Source organism: Tursiops truncatus, chromosome 5, assembly GCF_011762595.2.
Source record: "Tursiops truncatus isolate mTurTru1 chromosome 5, mTurTru1.mat.Y, whole genome shotgun sequence".
NCBI lineage: Eukaryota > Metazoa > Chordata > Mammalia > Artiodactyla > Delphinidae > Tursiops > Tursiops truncatus.
In genome coordinates, this window is record NC_047038.1 from 102,173,221 (window position 1) to 102,193,457 (window position 20,237).

At 38.4% G+C, this 20,237-nt stretch overlaps 1 protein-coding gene across 12 annotated transcripts in view; it reads right to left on the minus strand.

Annotated features, from left to right (window-relative positions):
- The window catches only part of KLHL8 (kelch like family member 8), a 59,399-nt gene extending 39,711 nt beyond the window's left edge, over positions 1–19,688 (minus strand). For 2 of the 12 annotated variants that reach the window (XM_073805443.1, XM_033857221.2), the window contains exons 1-3: positions 19,517–19,685; positions 18,254–18,355; positions 7,952–8,063 (exon numbers count right to left, since the gene is read on the minus strand). The gene's annotated coding sequence lies outside the window, so the exon portion shown is untranslated. Of the gene's footprint in view, positions 1–7,937; positions 14,937–18,253; positions 18,761–18,824; positions 19,149–19,202; positions 19,468–19,516 lie in introns of those variants that run through there. The other 10 variants (XM_073805444.1, XM_033857217.2, XM_033857219.2 and 7 more) reach the window with 10 other exon arrangements.
- Between the last annotated feature and the right edge of the window lie 549 nt (positions 19,689–20,237).

A 20,237-nucleotide genomic window follows, 5' to 3' on the forward strand; every position in this document is an offset into this window, starting at 1 on the left:
CATCGGATGAATGGATAAAGAAGATGTGGCACATATATACAATGGAATATTACTCAGCCATAAAAAGAAACAAAATTGAGCTATTTGTAATGAGATGGATAGACCTAGAGTCTGTCATACGGAGTGAAGTAAGTCAGAAAGAAAAAGACAAATACCGTATGCTAACACATATATATGGAATTTAAGAAGGAAAAAAAATGTCTTGAAGAACCTAGGGGTAAGACAGGAATAAAGACACAGACCTACTGGAGAACAGACTTGAGGATATGGGGAGGGGGAAGGGTGAGCTGTGACAGGGCGAGAGAGAGTCATGGACATATACACACTAACAAACGTAAGGTAGATAGCTAGTGGGAAGCAGCCGCATGGCACAGGGATATCGGCTCAGTGCTTTGTGACCGCCTGGAGGGGTGGGATAGGGAGGGTGGGAGGGAGGGAGACGCAAGAGGGAAGAGATATGGGAACATATGTATATGTGTAACTGATTCACTTTGTTATAAAGCAGAAACTAACACACCATTGTAAAGCAATTATACCCCAATAAAGATGTTAAAAAAAAAAAATCTCCCAACAAATAAAAGCCCTGGACCTTATGACTTCACTGGTAAATTTTACCAAACACTTAAAGAACTAATATCATTCCTTCTCAAACTTTTCCAAAAAATTGAAGAGGAAGAAACACTTCCTCACTGATTCTATGAGGCCAGCATTATCCTGATACCAAAGCCAACAAGTGTTGGCACGGATGGGGAGAAACTGGAACCCCTGTGTACTATTGGTGGGAATATAAAATGGTACAGCCACTGTGGAAAACAGTGTGGTAGTTCCTCAAAAAATTTAAAATAGAATTACCATATCATGCAGCAATTCCACTTCTGGATATATATCCAAAAGAATTGAAAGCAAGATCTTTTTTTTTAATTGAAGTACAACTGATTTACAATGTCATGTTAGTTTCAGGTGTAAAGCACAGTGATTCAGTCACATATATACATATGTATATAATATATATTCTTTTTCAGATTACTTTCCCTTACAGGTTATTATAAAATACTGAATATAGTTCCCTGTGCTATACAGTAGGTCCTTGTTGGTTACCTATATGTTAATCCCAACCTCCTAATTTATCCCTCCCCCTCTCATTTCCCCTTTGGTAACCATAAGTTTGTTTTCTATGTCTGTGACTCTGAAAGCAAGGTCTTGAAGAGATATTTATACACGCATGTTCATAACAGCTCTAATCACGATAGCTAAAACGTGGAAGCAACTCAAGTGTCCATAGACAAATGGATAAGCAAAATGTGGTATATACATACAATGAAATATTATTCTGCCTTAAAAAGGAAATTCTGCAATATGCCATAATGTGGAAGACCTTGAGAACATTAAAGATATTATGCTAAGTGAAATAAGCCAGTCAAAAAAAGATAAACTGTATGATTTAATATATGAGGTACAAGTAGTCAAAATCATAAAGACAGAAAGTATAATGATGGTTGCCAACGGCTGTGGGGAGAGGAGAATGGGGGCTTGTTTAATGGGTACAGAGTTTCAGTTTTACAAGATGAAAAGAGTTATAGGAATGGATGGTGGTGATGACGGCATAACAATGTGAATGTATTTAATACCATTGAAACATGCACTTAAAAATAATTAAGATGGTTGGGCTTCTCTGGTGGCGCAGTGGTTGAGAGTCCGCCTATCAATGCAGGGGACATGGGTTCGTGCCCTGGTCCAGGAGGATCCCACATGCCACGAAGCAGCTAGGCCCGTGAGCCATGGCCGCTGAGCCTGGGTGTCCGGAGCCTGTGCTCCCCAACGGGAGAGGCCACAACAGTGAGAGGTCCGCGTACCGCAAAAAAAAAAAAAAATAATTAAGATGGTAAATTTTATGCTATGTGTATTTTATCACATTAAACAAAAATCTAATTTGAGAATAATTCAATAGCATATGACTTTCAGGATGTGGAATGCACTATCTCCAAAAAGAGAGGCTATCAGCTAAAAATTTTAAGTTTAAAGACTATCTGATGATGCAAAGCAAAAATAGAGGGTAGGGCTTCCCTGGTGGCGCAGTGGTTGAGAGTCCACTTGCTGATGCAGGGGACACGGGTTCGTGCCCCGGTCCAGGAAGATCCCACATGCCGCGGAGCGGCTAGGCCCGTGAGCCACGGCCGCTGAGCCTGCGCATCCGGAGCCTGTGCTCCGCAATGGGAGAAGCCACAGCAGTGAGAGGCCCGCGTACCGCAAAAAAAAAAAAAAAAAAAAAAAAAGAGGGTATTTTGACTGAAATAGGTTCATCCTAGATTTTGAGGTCAGATCATGGTTCCACCATTTACCAACTGAGTAACCTTGGGTAAATGACAATCTGCTTAAACTTTCGTTACCTCCTCTGTGAAACAGAGAAACCAGTTACTTACCTTACAGAAATATTCTGGGGATTAGAGATACGGTGTTGCTAAACACGGACACTTGCATTATAAAAATCTCATTTCATTTGCATTTTCACATCGAATTTACTAGTATTTACATAAAGTCAAACTTACTCATTATCAAAGCATATTTGATGACTATTCACACCACCAATAGTTCTACGCTACAATCCTATTTTAGTGACAGAAACAAAGAGACTTTAAGTTAAAATCTGTGATTATACCACTTACTGGCTTTTTTTGAAGTCTTTGCTAACCTCAATTTCTTTATCTGTAAATAGGTATACCTATCTACTTCATAAGACTATTCTGAGAATTATATCAAACGCAATAATGGATTTACAAGTGCTTATGAAAGTATGACCCATGTTGCAAATACTGGTATTATTAGCGTGGAAGCTTCACTTATTGTGCAGTTTTTGAAAAAGATAAATACCTTAACTAGTCTTTTCCTGTATTACCTCTTTACTGTTAATTGCATCAACTATTTCCAGCTTTTGACAGTAACCAAAATGGTCAATGTAAGGCTACAGATTATAGTTATTAATATACTTTTTTTTTTTTTTGGCTGCGCCACGCAGCATACAAGATCTTAGGTTCCCCAACCAGGGATTGAACCCATGCCCCCTGCATTAGGAGCGCGAAGTCTTAACCACTGGACCTCCAGGGAAATCCCAATAGTTACTAGTATCTTCTTAAAGTTACTGTGGTAGACACATGATGGTGACCCCTAATGAGTCATGCCTTCATATAATCCCCTTGAGTATGAGAAGAACCTGTGACTTGCTTCTAACCAACAGAATATGGAAAGGTGATGAACTGTCACTCTCTTGATTATGTTACATTACATAAGCTTGTGTGAGAGCCTCTCCTGCAAGCCTTGAGAGAGCCACGTAGCAGGAAACTATAGGCAATCCCCAGGACCTGAGGGAGGCCTCCACCTGACTGTCAGTAAAAAGTTAGGGTCCTCAGTCACACAACTGCAAAGAATTTCTCCCAACAACCTAAATGAGTTTGGAAGTAGATTTTTTCCATAGTTAAGCATCCACAGGATAACAAAGACTGGCCCACACCCTGACTGCAGCTTTTGTGAGATCCTGAGCAAAGGACCCAGATAAGCCAGACTCCTTACTCACAGAAACCGAAAGATAATAAATGTGTGTTGTTTTAAGCCACTAAGTTAATGGTAGTCTGTTAAACAGAGTAGAGAACTAATACAGACACCTTCTGTCAGGTCTAAACTTTTATCTGAGGAAAGCATGTGTAGATGTTCTAATAGGCAGCAACCACTCTACTATCTTTTAAGCTCACATTTCTGATGCAGAATAAACAATGAACAGATGGAACAAATAGAAAATACCCCAATTTGTAGTTGAAAACCTCTTTGGTAAACAGTCAGATAGTAAGCATTTCAGGCTTCACAGATGGTAAATCTCTATCACAACTACTCAACTTTGCCAATGTAGCACAAAAGCAACCACAGACAATAGTAAGTAAATGAGCATAGATGTATTTCAGTAAAACTTAATTTATAAAAACAGTTGGTGTCATTTGGCCCTTGGGTCATAGTTTGCCAAAACCTGAGAAGGATGGCTGATTTAAACCCAACTATGTCAATAATCATGTTAAATATAAGTGGTCTAAACACCCCCAACTAAAAGACAGAGACTCAGAAATACTACTCAGCAATAAAAAAAGAAGAAGCCATTGAAACATATAACATTATGCTGCATGAAAAAAAAAAGTCTCAAAAGGTTACATACTATATGATTCCATTTATGTAACAATCTTGAAATGACAAAATTATAGAGATGGAGAGAAGATTAGTGGTTGCCAGGAGATAGGGAAAGATGAAGGAAGAGGAGTGGCTGGGGTTGTAAATGGGTACCACAAAAGATATTTGTGATAGAACTATACTATATCTTGTGGTAGTGGTCACATGAATTTACACATGTGATAACATATACATTCATAAATTAGTGCATGTGAAACAGGAGAAATCTGAATAAGGTAAGCAGACTATATTAATGTCAATTCCTTGGTTGTGATATTGTTCTAAAGTTATGCAAGATATTAGCATTGAGGGAAACTGGGTGAAGGATATACAAGATCTATTATTTCTTACGACTGCATGTGAATCTACAAATAAATTACAAATTACCTCAAATAAAGGCTAAAAAAAAGAAAAAGACAGACTGGATAAGAAAAAGTGGGGGAAAAAAAAAAAAGTGAGACCCAACTATAAGTTGCCTACAAGAAAAGAGCCACTTCAAGTATAAAGATACAAATAAGTTAAAAGGATAGAAACAGATATACCATGCTAATAGTAATGCTAATAGTAATAGTAAAGAAAATGGAAGTGGCTGCATTATCAAACACAAACTTCAGAGTAAAGAAAATTACTAGTGATAATAAAAAGACACTATATAAAACATGGATATCCACATGCAAAAGAATAAAGTTTGACTCTTACCTTACACCATGCACAAAAATTAACCCAAAGTATATTAAAGATCTAAATGTAAGACCTGAAACTATAAAACTCCTAGAAGAAAACATGGGGAAAACACTTTGACACTGGATTTGGCAATGATTTCTTGGATATATGACCAAAAGCACCAGCAACAAAAGAAAAAAAATAGACAAACAGGGACTATATCAAACTTTAAAACTTCTGTGCAGCAAAGGAAACAATCAACAGGGTAAAAAGGCAACCCACAGAATGGCAGAAAATATTTGCAAACCATATACCTGATGAGGGGTTAATATCCATAATAAACTCCTATAACACACAATAAAAAACTGACAATCCAATTAAAAATGGGCAAAGAACTTGAATAAACATTTCTCCAAAGAAATACAAATGGCCAATAAACATACAAAAAGGTGCTTAACATCGCTAATCATTAGGGAAATGCAAGTCAAAATCACAATGAGATACCACCTCACACTTTCAAAACAAACAGAAGATAACAAATGCTGGCCAAGATGTGGAGAAACTGGAATCCTTACACACTGTTGCTGGGAATATTAATACAGTACAGATAGAACATAAACAGTATGACAGTTCCGCAAAAATCTAAAATAGAATTACCACATCATGCAGCAATCCCACTTCTGTGTATATATACAAAAGAACTGAAAACAGGACCAAGAAGATATATTTGCGTAACCATGTTCACTGCAGCATTATGCACAACAGCCAAGAGGTAGAAGCAACCTAAATGCCCATCAATGGATGAATGGATTAAGAAAAAGTGGTATACACATAGAATGAGTATTATTCATAGAATGAGTATTATTCAGTCTTAAAAAAAAAAGAAGAAAATTGTTATATGCCACAACACGGATGGACCTTGAGGACATTTATGCTAAGTGAAATAAGGCCGTCACAAAAAAGACAAATACTGCATGAATCCACTTATATGAGGTATCTGAAGTAGTCATATTCTTAGAAAAAAATAAAATGGTGATTACCAGAGGCTGAGGGGTGGGGAAAAAGAAGAGTTGCCGTTCAATGGGTATAAGCATTTCATTTTTGCACAATGTAAACACACTTAACACTAATGTACTGTACACTTAAAAATGGTTTAGATGGGAAATTTTATGTTGTGAGTAGTTTACCTCAAAAAAAAAAAAAAGACACTACATACATAAAAGGGTCAATTCACCAAGAAGATACAATAATTTTAAGTGGTGGAGTCAGGACTCAAACCTAGCCAGCAGGACTCCAAGTGTCTGTGCTATTAACCCCTGCACTACTGTTCAGAGCATACTGCAAGTGAAACAGAATTACAGAACAAAAATACATGAAAAATCAAAGTCTAATTCCCCCTTGTAAAACCAGCTATTTTTTCTAATTCCTCTGCTTTTGCAAGTGGCAACGCCATTTTTTCAGTTGCCCTAATTCAAATCCTGAGCCAATCTGACTCCTTTTTCGACTTACATAACCCATCAGTTTTAATTCCCCTGATTTCTACTTGGGAAAAATCTCTCTCCTATTCATCTCTTTCTTCCTACTCTCATTGAACTCTACTCTCTTTCACTGTACTCTAATTCATATCTTCCATTAACCATTAATGCTCCTTTGTCCCATCCCTAAACATCCATCAAGGGCAAGGCTGCCAGATTTATCTAGCTGTAAGTGTCCCTTCCAAACTGCTTAATGTTATGTATTTCAACAGCTTATCCAGGCATTCAAGACTCTCCTTGCTCTGACTTCAGCCTACCTCCCAATCTTTTCCTCCATTAATTTTTGACATAAAGTAGGGAAAAGGAGGGGAAGGACTATTTACTAAACCACTGGGTGTCACATATTTTTCCAGAAATCTTACATATACAGTCATCCCTCAGTATCCATGAGGGATTGGTTCCAGGACCCCCCTCAAATACCAAAACCCAACGATGCTCAAGTCTCTTATACAAAATGGCATAATACAGCTGGCCCTCCCTTTCCACAGATGCAGAATGTGCAGATACAGAGGGCAGACTGTACTCTGTCATTTAAGCATCACAACTACATTACAGACAGCCTAAACATCCCTGACTTGCTGTCACACAGGTAGAAAATGGTGGAAGGGACTTCCCTGGTGGTGCAGTGGTTAAGAATCCGCCTGCCAATGCAGGGAACGTGAGTTTGAGCCCTGGTACAGGAAGATCCCAAACGTTGCGGAGCAACTAAGCCCGTGTGCCATAATTACTGAAACCTGTACACCTAGAGCCCGTGCTCCACAACGAGAAGCCACTGCAATGAGAAGCACACGCACCGCAACGAACAGTAGCCCCCGCTCTCTGCAACTAGAGAAAGCCCATGTGCAGCAACAAAACCCCAATGAAGCCAAAAATAAATAAATAAAATAAATTTATTTTTTAAAAAATGGTGGGAGTTAGGGTTTCAATTCAGTTCTGATTAAGCCCATTCTTCTTCTACTATATCACAGACTTCACTATTCCATTTTCCTCAAGTTTATGTACAAGTTCTCAAGCTGTTCCTCATGGGGCAATGATGTGAAAGCCTAGCCTAATAAGTAATGCTTCTTTCATGAAGTCTTCTCTAATTCTTCCAATGGGATGTGATCTCCCTTCTATGAAAACAAACAGTAGTTTGACTTCTCTAATTCATTTAGTTTTCTTCCCCTTGTGTTTTAGACATATCTGCTTAATACAGTGTGAACTCTTTGAAAAGATTATGTCTCAAAAACATCTACGTATCTTACCTTATATCAAACTACTCTAGCTTCTATCTAGTAAAAGGCTTTATTATGGTCATAAAATTATTTCCTTTGTCAGAGGACTGCTCTATAAAAAGGGCATTAACAAATATTCATTTTGATAAAATTACTTTTACATTTGACATCAGATTTGGGCAAGACACAACAGCTCAAAAACTTTCTATACTAAATTCTTTTAAAATGGTCTATTTAAAGAATGCAATGTTTTCAACTTTTTAAAAAGTCTATTATATAAAGTAGAACAGGAAGACAGGAGCAGGAAAAGAATATTTACCCTAAGACACTCACTCTATAGAACTTAGCCGAGGGACTTCCCTGGAGATCCAGTGGTTAAGACTTTGCCTTCCAATGCAGGGGGTGCAGGTTCGATCCTTGGTTGGCCAGTTAAGATCCCACATGCCTTGCGACCAAAAAACCAAAACATAAAAAACAGAAGCATTACTGTAACAAATTCAATAAAGACGTTAAAAAAAAAGAGATAACATCCTAATAAGAACTGACTGTGAGACTTATAAAGACTGCATATTAATAATGAGTGCAAGTGTAACTCCACCTAAACTCTAACCCAGAATTTTTTTTAATGTATCTAAGATTCTGACTCCTAGGAAGAAAAAAAGATGATACTCCTCCTTCCCCAATATATTAAGAGATTAAAAACACCAGAAAAAAAGAGATGGCTCACGGAAGTTTGTTTCAATCATACCCTGGCACATTATGACACTGAGGCAGACAGGAAGTTGAGGCCATTTTTATTGTTCCTCTAAGAGCCAGTAAAGTCACATCAACCAACAAAATAGGAAGTTCTGAAGAAAAAAATACTTCAAACAGAAGAAGATAGGTTTTACTGGTTCACTGCAGGAAATACACAACAAAAAATAATGTACTTTTACATGTAAACACAACAATTCACAATCACAGAAAAGAGGCCTTACAGCAAAAGCATAAAGGTACTACTATGTGAAGTCAGCCCACTTTATTTTCTTTTTTCAAACTTCTTTGCATTTATAATCTGACATTTTAGCATGTACTATCAAGATGAAATACTATTATGCAGAATACTGTATTAACTCATACTGTATTATCCTCAGAAAGGTCTTTACAGGCAAAGAGTGACTTTTATACTAAATATTAATCAGAAGAGTACTAAGTAGAAAGAATTCCAAATGGCACTTTGATTGAAAGCACCTCTAAAGTAAACTCAATGCTATATAGTTACTGATGCAGTACTTACTACAGGCAGCAATAGTGCTATTAGACTCATTCTTCTTTAAAATAACCTTAGTTTGTACTCTTTACAATTCAGTTAGAAGATTTTAAATGATACAAAATATATTTTATAGCAGTTTCTGATTAATTTTAGAGCTATATCTGAAAGTTGACAGAGAATGTGTGTGTATTTACCAAACTTAACTCGTGTGGATTTGTGAAATAAGATGGTAAACCCCACCTTATGTTGTATAGAGGAAAACATGACCGCACGTAATTCTCCACACACTTCATGCTATCTCATACCTCTCTGCCTCTGTTCAGGCTATCTTCTCATTTTGAAATGCCCTTTACCAACTCCCAGTCTTATCAACTGACACCTACTCATTTGTTAAGACTCAGCTGAGGTTCATTTGCTCAAAAAGGCCAGCCCTGAAAATCTCCCTTATTCCTAGTCTGGATGGGGTGTACTTCCTCTGTGCTCCTATAACAATTTAATCACATCTTTTTCATTGTACTTATATAGTGGATTATACCATACTCAACTTTTTAGTCAAATTTATAATACTCGTAATAATTGCCTATTCACTATTAGTCTTTACCGTAACACTATGTAAGTCCCCAAAATATAGGCACTTTCTACGCACTCCTACTGTTCCCATGTTGAGCACAACACATGGTAAACAGAGGTGCTAAAAATACTTTTGGAATGGATGAACAGATTAATTATGAACCCTGGAGAGTGTTTTTCTATTATCCAAATCAACATATAAATTATCTTAACTAAAATAACACTGCATTCTGCATATATTATTTTAATCACAATCATAAAGGATGTCACTTAGCAGACATTTTTGAATTACTTCATTTCACAGGTAAATGTTTCTTAAAATTTATTTTTTTACTTTTAAGTCAGAAAAAAATTAAGCTATACTCATTATTTCCTTTTTATTTACAAAAGCAAAGAGTATAGAGATTTTAAATTTTGATTGAAATGGTCCAGAAAAAAATATATTATGCCAATAATTAAAGGAAAATTTGCTGCTTTGACAAACTGAATTACAGCTTCAGTAGTTCCTACTCAGTAAAGGTACATGAAACTTCCAAGAATTTACTGTGACTTACAAAAAAATGTGTTTCTTAGCATTAGCATGTTTAGATACAATTGTTATTTGTTATCAGAATCTGCTTGTTAAATACTACTGTCATTTCCCTGGTCTAAAAACAACATTTTCACTGCACTGTATATTTTGAAAGATGTTTCTATTTTAGAGTCTGTTTTATTGAGAAGGCATTCTACTGAGGCTTCACTACCAATAATCATTTCCTTGTCTGAACTGGACCACTTAATTTATTACAGTCACAATAGTTTAAAGGTCTAGTATAAACAGTTTTTTTTAAAAAAAAGGACTTGAAGTTTACCTAAATATGTGAATTGCATTTGCAAACTCTTAAGAGGAGCCCCTATTATTATTTTTACTTGAGAATGTCATTGAAGTCACAGGGTTGTACTCAGATAACAGATGATAATTACTTGAATAAAAACATGAAGCCTACTAAAAAATTAATTTACCAATAATTTGTTTCCAAGTGTCAAAAGATGAGATATTTCCCACTCAATATATGAAATAAAGCAAAAAACACAAAGCTAAATAATAATTCTTACTTCAGGGAGAGCCATGCTGGTCAGGCATAGTCCCTCTGAGTAGAGCACATTGCTAATCTTACATAGAGCTTGCGAGGAAGTGTGGCGTTCAGTGGCTGGTGGACTTGCAGAGGCTTGCAAAATCTTGTTCACTAAGGGAAGCTGTTGTTGATTTATTACACTGACTTAAAATGAATGCTAAAGAACTGTCATTTATTGAGTAAGCAGATTTGAAATTGGTTCTGATGACTAATTGTTACCATGGCTATACAAGAATCAGTCTTCTCTTTGGAGTTTGGCAACTTCCTTTTATTTTTACAAAATAAGCACATAAACCAACATATGCATATATATACTAAGGATATACTACTCATGTGGTTTTATAACATTTCAAGAAATTTCAATTAAAAAACAAACACTGTCAGTGTTAAGGATAAACACCATCTGTCTTATATTAATCATTCAATCAGTCATCACATGTAATATTGCAGGTTCTGGAAATTCAAAGATGAATATGAAAAGCAACAACAAAGTGCTTTACAGCAGTACTAGCAGTACTATTCAAAATGGATCTGGTCCACAAACGTTTTTTTTTTTAAACAGGTCTGCAGTGAGGCAGTACACAAATGGAGTGTCTAGAAACTCTGATAGCAAAGCTATATTTGAAAGTAATTTTATGTCTGTTGAATTTCATAAAAAATTGAAGTTTGAATTTTGTGTGTCCTTTTTTTCATTTCATTTTTCCAGTAATTTATTTTTGTTGTCTTTACCAAAGTATTAGTTCATAGACTAGTTTTTCACTACAGCGTCTGAAAAGCACTACTTTATGGGACTCAAGCAAGGCAAGTAGCCACAATAGGTGAGGCTGTATTATGTTTGGCTACTAAGATACATGCAAAAATAACATGTATTACACCAAGAAAGTATCCACATTAAAATTTGAGGAATGGTGTTGTTAGTGGCCTAGACGAAAATCCCTCAGAAGATGATACAGCACACTTAAGAAAGGCTGCATCATCAATCCTCTAGATGGATGAGATTATAATGAATGGAAAAACAAGGGACTCATTAAAATGCTTCAAGAGTCAGATCCTAAATGTGAAGAAATTTAGGAATACCTTAACCAATCTATCTCTTGTATTTTTCTTTTTAAAAAAAAAAATGTATGCAAAAGCATAATCTAATTTTTTAAAGTAATCTGTCCCCCCAAAAGATGAATAAGACATGACATAATTCCCAACATTAAGGAGCTTGAATCATTTAGACGGGACACAAACAGGTGATAATAATAATGTGGTAAAGGCAATAGTAGAGAAATATGCTGGATAATATGGGAGAGCCTAAACTAGCCTTGGTGATCAAGAGGGCTGCCCATTGAATGCAATAGCTCACATGTACTCAAAGTTCCCATTCCACTTTATCCAACTATAACCAAGTTTCATACATTCTCCTCCCTAAATTTTTCTCATATTGTTGGCCTTGCTTCTCCAGCCACACCACTTTAGTCACAGGCCCCATCATCTCACAGTTATTATTATAGCCTCCCCACAGCCTCTTCTCTCCCCAATACATCCTTCTTACTGCTGCCAGTTATCATTCCCAAATTCAAATCTCAACACATCACCTCAATGCTTAAAAACTTCCACGGATAATGTAACGGTAAGTAGAAGAAACTAGGTACAAACTGTATGATCTGTATTTTATAGATGTATATGTGATAGGTTTCTAACTTGAACTGCTGTTTACAATCAATTAATGAAACAATTCCAAAGCCTCTATTTTTTACAGAGAAATTTGTGAAGGAAAATAAGGAAATATAAGTTTAAAGCTGGCTGCAGAACTTTAAGGCATGGGCTATACAAAGTGTAATCCCAAAGCTCTTCAAATTCTAAGAAAGAAAGAGAAATGACTAAATGTTTACTCTTATTATAGCTAGCATTCTGTTTTAACTAGGTTAAATATTCCTATATATTATAAACATTTTATAATACTTTAAAGTCCCTTATATAATGATTATACGGTACACTTGTTGATTTTATAGGACTTAAGAAGTAGCACGGTATAGGAGAAAAAACAGTGAGTTAGGTATCAGAATTGGATTTTAACTACTGCATTATTGGGAAGTTACCTAATCTCTCATGTCTCAATTTCTTCATTTATAAAAGAACAGCATTGGTCTAGGTCAGGGGTCAACAATCTTTTTCTGTAAAGGGCCAGACAGTAAATATTTCAGGCTTTATGTGTCACTGAGACTGTCCCAACTACTCAACTATGCCATTGTGGTAGGAAAGCACCCATAGATAATAAAGTAATGAGTGTGGTTGTGTTCCAATAAAACTTTACAAAACCAGAAGCAAGCTGGGTTTGGCCTACAAGACCATAGATCTGGGAAATTGCTGTTTACAGTCTTCCCTTGATATCCTGGGGGATTAGTTCCAGGACACGGCACTTCGTACGAAAATACAATGATGCTCAAGTCCCTTATATAAAATGGCATGGTATTTGCATATAACCTATGTACATCCTCCTCTCATATACTTTAAATCCTCTCTGGATTAATTATAATACCTAATACAATGTAAATGCTATGTAAATAGTTGCCAGTGCACAGCTAATTCAAGTTTTGCTTTTTGGAACTTTCTGGAATTTTTTTCTTGAATATTTTCGATCTGAGTTTCCTTGAATCTGCATATATGGAATCTGCAGATACAGAGGGCCTATTGTACTTCTAGTTCTAAACTATGAGAGGTACTTTTTTCCTATTTAAAATTATTGAAGCTGTTGCCTTTCTTTTTAGAGAAATCTATAGTCATTTAACACAAGGCACATAAACTAGTGGTTAATAGCAGACTTTAGAGCCAGTTTTGAGAGTCCCTGCTAGTTGTGTAACCTTGGGCAAGTCACTTAAAATCACTCTGAGCCTCAGCTTTCTGTAAGACTGTTGGGAAGGATAAATGAAGTAGTATAAGTAAAGTACTTAGCCCTGTGTCTAGTTCACAGCAAGCATTCAATAAATGGACATTATTACTTTTACAAATTATGTGATCCTCAGCCCTTGGTGAGGAACACAATCCTTCAATCAACGTTTTTTCCAGCAAAGAAACAAAATATGCTATATAGTGATCTACATTCAGATTCATTTTTCACTATAGCAAAAGATGAGAACTGGCTATATTACTCTAAGTCTTTTTTTTAAAAAAATAAACAGCATTAGTTGAGTGCTTACTATCTACTTTGTATGTATGACTGTATGACTTTAGTTAAGTTATATAACCTTTTATCAGCCTCAGTTTCTTTACCTGTAAAAATGAGGAAAGTTACAGTACAAATTTCATAATCCATAAAACTGTTATAAGGACTGAGTTAATAAATTGTCTGGCACAGAAGTTATACAAGTAACTGCTATTATTTGAGTTAGATATTTCACATTTATTCATTCCACTCCTCAGGACAACTCAAAGAGGTATTATTCCTATATTTACAGTTGTAGACAATAAGGCTCACAGAAGTTAAGAAACCTACCCAAGGTCACACAGCTATAAGTGGCAATGCCCAAGACTCAACACAGGCTTGCGTGACTATACAGCCAAAACTTTTAACACTAGGCCAAAGATGGCACTAACTGTCTTTGTATAGGGAGTGTAACTACATCTTTGTATGGTATGTATAGATTTTAAGAATTAAATATGGATGTTAATAATATTCTCCCCATACAGAAAATTTTTGAATTTTTTTTAAAGTTCAAGAGTAAGAGAACACACATAAAATCACAGATTTTTTAAAAATTGAAGTATAGTTGATTTACAATGTTGTGTTTGTTTCAGGTGAACAGCAAAGTGATTCACTTATACGTATTTTTTCAGATTCTTTTCCCTTATAAAATCACTGATCTTCTCAACATGACAGTATTTCCATAGATAAAATTTTTGCTGAAATGATTCCTGTTTTCTGTATCCAATTAATTTAACTCAAACTTTCATTATTAAAGAAATACACAATCCTCTGCATTAAAATAACTAAAGATGCAATACAGTGACTTTTATATATATGTGTGTGTATATACAGATATACACACACTATGCAAATGCTGACATTCATCTCTAACTGATCTTCAAGATCCATATAGACCTCTCAGACTACTTTTATAAAGTGCAAATCTAGAGAGCTGAACATAGTTCTGCTACTTTATAAATCCCCAAGTATTTATTTAGAACCTTGAACTTTGAAAAGCATTCAGCTATCAAATGAAAATACCAATATCCAAGGGGAAAAGAGGGGCTTCCCTGGTGGCGCAGTGGTTGAGAGTTCGCCTGCCGATGCAGGGTACACGGGTTCGTGCCCCGGTCCGGGAAGATCCCACGTGCCGCGGAGCGGCTAGGCCCGTGAGCCATGGCCGCTGAGCCTGCGCGTCCGGAGCCTGTGCTCCGCAACGGGAGAGGCCACAGCAGTGAGACGCCCACATACGGCAAAAAAAAGAAAAAAATAAAAAAAGGGGGGGGGAATAAAAGAAAAAAACTCAAAAAAGAGGGGGACTTCCCTGGTGGTCCAGTGGTGAAGAATCTGCCTTCCAATGCAAGGGACGTGGGTTCGATCCCTGGTCAGGGAACTAAGATCCCACATGCCACGGGGCAACTAAGCCTGCAGGCCACAACTGCTGAGTTCATGCACCTCAATGAGAGAGCCCACCTGCCGCAAACTACAGAGCCCACGCGCCCTGAAGCCCGCACACCACAACTACAGAAGAGAGAACCCGCACGCCTCAATGGAAGATCCCGCACGCCTCAACGAACATCCTGCGTGCCTCAACTAAGACCCGACGCAGCCAAATAAACAAATTAATTAATTAATTAATAATTTTTTAAAAAGACATTACTCCACTGGATACACTCATTCATAAGTTTGTATACCATCACTTCATCCACCTCATACTCTTCAGACCTTGTGACTGCTACTGGTAACTGATCCAGAAACAGAAGTTCGCTTCACACTGTAAAGCCTTATAGCCCAGCAATCTACCACTAACAAAGAAAATAGGGCAGTTTGATATAGCTTACTTCCAAACTCTATTACAGGAATGAACTCAAACTTAGAACACTAACCTACTTCTGAAATTCCCAAAATGCAAATAAGATTAATTTTAAATGTCATAATTAAAATCACAAATTAAAATTTAATCTACATAAGCTGACTGTAAATTTCACATTCTTTCCAAACTAGCAATGCTGAATGTTAAAATGATCATCAATTAGAATTCAATATAACTTCACATTCCGTGTTATATAAAAAGAAATATTACAACATAAATATACTATGTAAGTATCATCATCTAGTTTGGAAGAGAAAATGCTTAGTTTTCTTTAGCATCTGGTGTTTTGTTGAGAAAAGAAAAAAGTCCAAATTTTAGAATAAACAAACCAAATTATCTTTTAGCATTTCAAAATCATATTCTAACATGCTGGATTGTATCAGGGTGACATTCTTTGCCATGCATTTTAACGCCCATCAAGCCTGGAGGGGTAGGAGGAGGAGTGGACATTATCTGCCTAACAATAATGGATCAATCAGTGGTGTGTGCTCCAGGTATAAGCAGCAGCACTCTTATTGGTATGAACATAATATATCAAAAATATCAAGCTCTATTTCTAGAAGAAAAACAGGCACTCACGGTGCTTCAAAAATTATCTGTATACACATACACAAACACAAAATTCTGTTCACTTTCCTTTATCAAAAAAAAATTTTCAAAATAATCTGCAAAATATCTAGTAAAGAAACCTCCTTAGATAACCGAAGCTAATGCTTCAGTTCAGTTAAAAAGGGCCGTGAACTCCTTTTAAACATACATTGAAAGCTGTAGGTCTTCTCCCCAGAAAAACACAAATTTACACAGAATTCAGACTCTTGGAAGACCATTTATGGACACATCCACAGGTCCAGGTTAAGAACCACAGACAAAGTAGAAATTTTCTCAAGGTCCCTTTGACCCTCTTCCATAATTTTACCTCTGACTCACAAGAACCAACTAAATTATTCATAACCAGACAATGAACTCTCTTGTACAGCCAACCCTTAAAAAAAGAAGTTTGACAGTACTTACATAAGCAGTATTCAACAGAAAATAAACTACACTGGCAACATTTTGAAATATAGCATGTGACTAATGATACTGATAAATATGATAGTGCATTACAGTTTATAAAATGACTTCACATTATAAAAATGAATATTTTTACCCCCTTTTACAGCTAAGGAAATAGAGGTTCAGAAAATAACTTGACAGAGTCACAGAGCCAACAACTGAAGAGCTGGTATTGTAATCCAGAGTTGCCTAGTTCCAGAACTGAGCTCAATATGTTATTATATCCTGATGCTTCCACAAGAGCCCCTCACACAAAGAAAATAGATTTTTTTAAAAAAAGCCTAATGGGTCACATTTTAGTGTAGTTGTATCTTGAATACTGACATCAATTTTTTTTAAAAAGTATATTTCAAATGTTCCATTTCCTCTTGCTTCATTGGTTTACATAAAACATGTTTTTCAGAAAAGTGAAGAAACTCTCAAGCTAATGAGTTTCAGGACTGAAAAATATGACATTTTCTTATTCTACGAAGCATTTCTTCTCCCTCAACTCTTTAGTTCTTAATACACAAAAATAAATGACTCTTTGTTGAAAATTCAAATATAAGAAACCAGTTTAAATATCCAATGTTTTAAAACACAAAAGCTATTTGAAATTAATTTTTAGGAGGTTCAAAATAGCCCCTTTAATCTTTTCAAAATGACAAACCCATTTTCAGTTCTCTACAACTCTAAAAGAGTTCCTGATTTTTTGAAAAAGGGTCATTTGTCTAATCCCACAGAATGTACAACACCAAGAGTGAACCTTCATGTAAACTCTGGACTTTGGGTGATGATGTATCAATGCAGGTTCATCGAGTGTAACAAGTGTACCATTCTGGTGTGGGGATTTTGTTAGGGGAGACTGTGCATACATGGGGCAAGGCAGGGGGCATATGAGGGCAGGGGGTATATGAAATCTGCACCTCCCACTTAAATTTGCTACGGGGCTTCCCTGGTAGCGCAGTGGTTGAGAGTCCGTTTGCCGATGCAGGGGACACGGGTTCGTGCCCCGGTCCGGGAAGATCCCACATGCCGCGGGGCGGCTAGGCCCGTGAGCCATGCCCGGTGAGCCTGCACGTCCGGAGCCTGTGCTCCACAACGGGAGAGGCCACAACAGTGAGAGGCCCGCGTACCGCAAAAAAAAAAAAAAAAATTTGCTATGAACCTAAAACTGCTCTAAATATAAACTATTTTGATAAATGGGGGGGGGGGGGGTCTAATTTATCTGCTTCACTTTCTTCTTAACAAATGAGGAAATAGTATTTTTTAAAATTGACCTCACTGGCTGTGAATTAAATTTCCTGCCAGGATACAGAATGTGCAATTATTACAGAATATATTACCATCTTAGAAAATAATAGTAATCTTATCAAATGCTGAAAGAATTAACAGCTTTAACTGTTAACATGATGAAGCTAAATGCAATAGAGTATGCTATCTTAAGATTTCTTTTGATATTTATACTCTTCGTATCTTAAGGGCGCTATACAAAGTGACTGAAAGTTTGAAGTAGGTCATGGGTTGACTGACAAACTAAAGTGGGTGCCCCTAGGAAGGAGGAGGAAAAGCAGCAGCCAATGAAAAAAGCCACCGCCAAGTAGAGAGATCCTCTGCTTACCCAAGTCTACCCTCTGGCAGGATCAAGACTCGAGGGAGGTGGAGGAAAAGGATTTCCTCATAGAATGAAAATGAAGAACACCAAGGGTCAGCAAGTATCAACCTACACAGGAAAAAAAACAATGCAAAGAAAACAAAGAAAAAAAACGTGCAACGAGCAGATAAAATACCTGTGTCGAACCAGTTTCTTTCAAGAACTTTCTCCCAAAGTGGTAACATTAGCATAAGGTAAAGGGCCAAACGTAGTTATGCTATTAATGCAGATTAGAAGGAATACTGAGAAAAGTTCAATTTTCTACAAAAAGTCATCCGATCCAACACTGCCAAGTGCGAAAACATATAAAAAGCTTTTCAAACGCAGGCACCCAAACGCTAGGACAGTGCGAATCCAGTAAAGGACCAGCCCTGGGCTAGAAAACTCGAGCGAAGTAGATAAATCGCCTCCCGCAGGAAACCAGCAAGCTAAGCCCAGAACTGAGAGAAAGGAGGAGAGAGCAGGCATCCGTGACTGTAAAACAACTCCATTGAGCAGCTGCGTGTTTTGAAAGAGGCTGCAGTTTCTGGTGTCTCACCGGGAGGCACTCTTCGATCCGGTCTCCACCCCCGCGGATGGTCCACCGGGCGCGGGCTGCAAGCCCCCAGCACCAGGCAGTCCGATCCTCAGCGAGCCCCGCGGACCGGCCAGTCCCGACGGGCCACGAACCCCTCAGGCGGGCCAGTCCCAGAGGGGCGGCTAACCCTCCGGGAGGGCAGCAAACCCCCGCAGCGAGCATCCAGGACAGCGGTTAACCCCCGGCGGGCCGCGCGTCCGGCGCCGCAGAGCCCGGAGTCAGCCTGCCTGCCCCACCCCCACAGGCCGCGGGTCCCAGGGGTGTAGGGCCGCCCTCCCCGGACCCCGAACCCGTGCCCGCCGCACCGCACTGCTCATGCCCGGGACCCCCGAGAACCACCTGCTTGCCCCTCTCTTCTTCGAAAGACCCAGACGAGCGAGCCAGGGGGCCGCTGGCGAGAATGACAGAGTCAGAGACTGGGGTTTCCCTCGGGGAACGCGACCCCGTGAGAGCCACAGAAGCAGTGCAGCGGTTTAATGGGCCCAAACCCTATCAGCTGTGGAGTTTGGGTTACTGCGCGCAGGGCTGGAGTTTCCCCGCGCCGCAGGCACGAGCCCGGGCGGCGCTACGATCTGGGGTAGGGAGGACTTGGCAGGAGGGGACAGCACCGCACAAAGGAAGAGGGAAGTGAGGCGGAACGAGCGTCCGGTTACCTCAGTCCTCTGCTCGTCCCTCCGCTTGGTTCCTCCCGGCCTCGCCAAGGATACAGCCGCGCTATCAGGTTCCCGCAGCCCCGAGCGGCGCCTTACCAGCCCCAAGCCAGAACCCGACGGACGCGCGCTCTGTTGCGCGGCCTCGCCGAGCCCAGCCAGTGCCTGGCGTCCTCTCGCCCGCGCCTGCGCACAGCACTCTGGGAAGTGTGGTTTCCAATTACCTCCTCCGGTGGTCCGCCCCCGCCCCACGTGCTCTCCAAGCCCAGCTCCGCTTGGGTAGCTGGAGTTTTCACACGACTGGGAGCGTTATCCTGCCGGATGCTGACGGGCCAGGGCCTAGCGGACGTCCCCAAAACACATTTTTAGATAGGCCATGGCATAAATACCTGTGGAGTTACCCGTTTCTTCACTTCTGTGGCAGTACTATAAGTCCCCTCCTGATCATGGTGAGGGTTCTTAGGGTTTATGTCTCTAAAAAAAAAAAAAAAAAAGGGAAAAAAAGGCTTCTACTTTTATTACTGTCAGTTTCTCCACAGGCTCTACAAAGGATACATAAAACAGCTGGTGTTTATAAGCACATAACCACAGTTTATAAGCCCACGGAAGCCGTTGATTGACCTAAGCACTCGCTGCTAACAACCATTGCAAGTAAAAATGATGTTGAAATAAACTGATTTTTCGATAAAGTCAATGAAATGTAGGAGGAGGGGGATAATGAGAG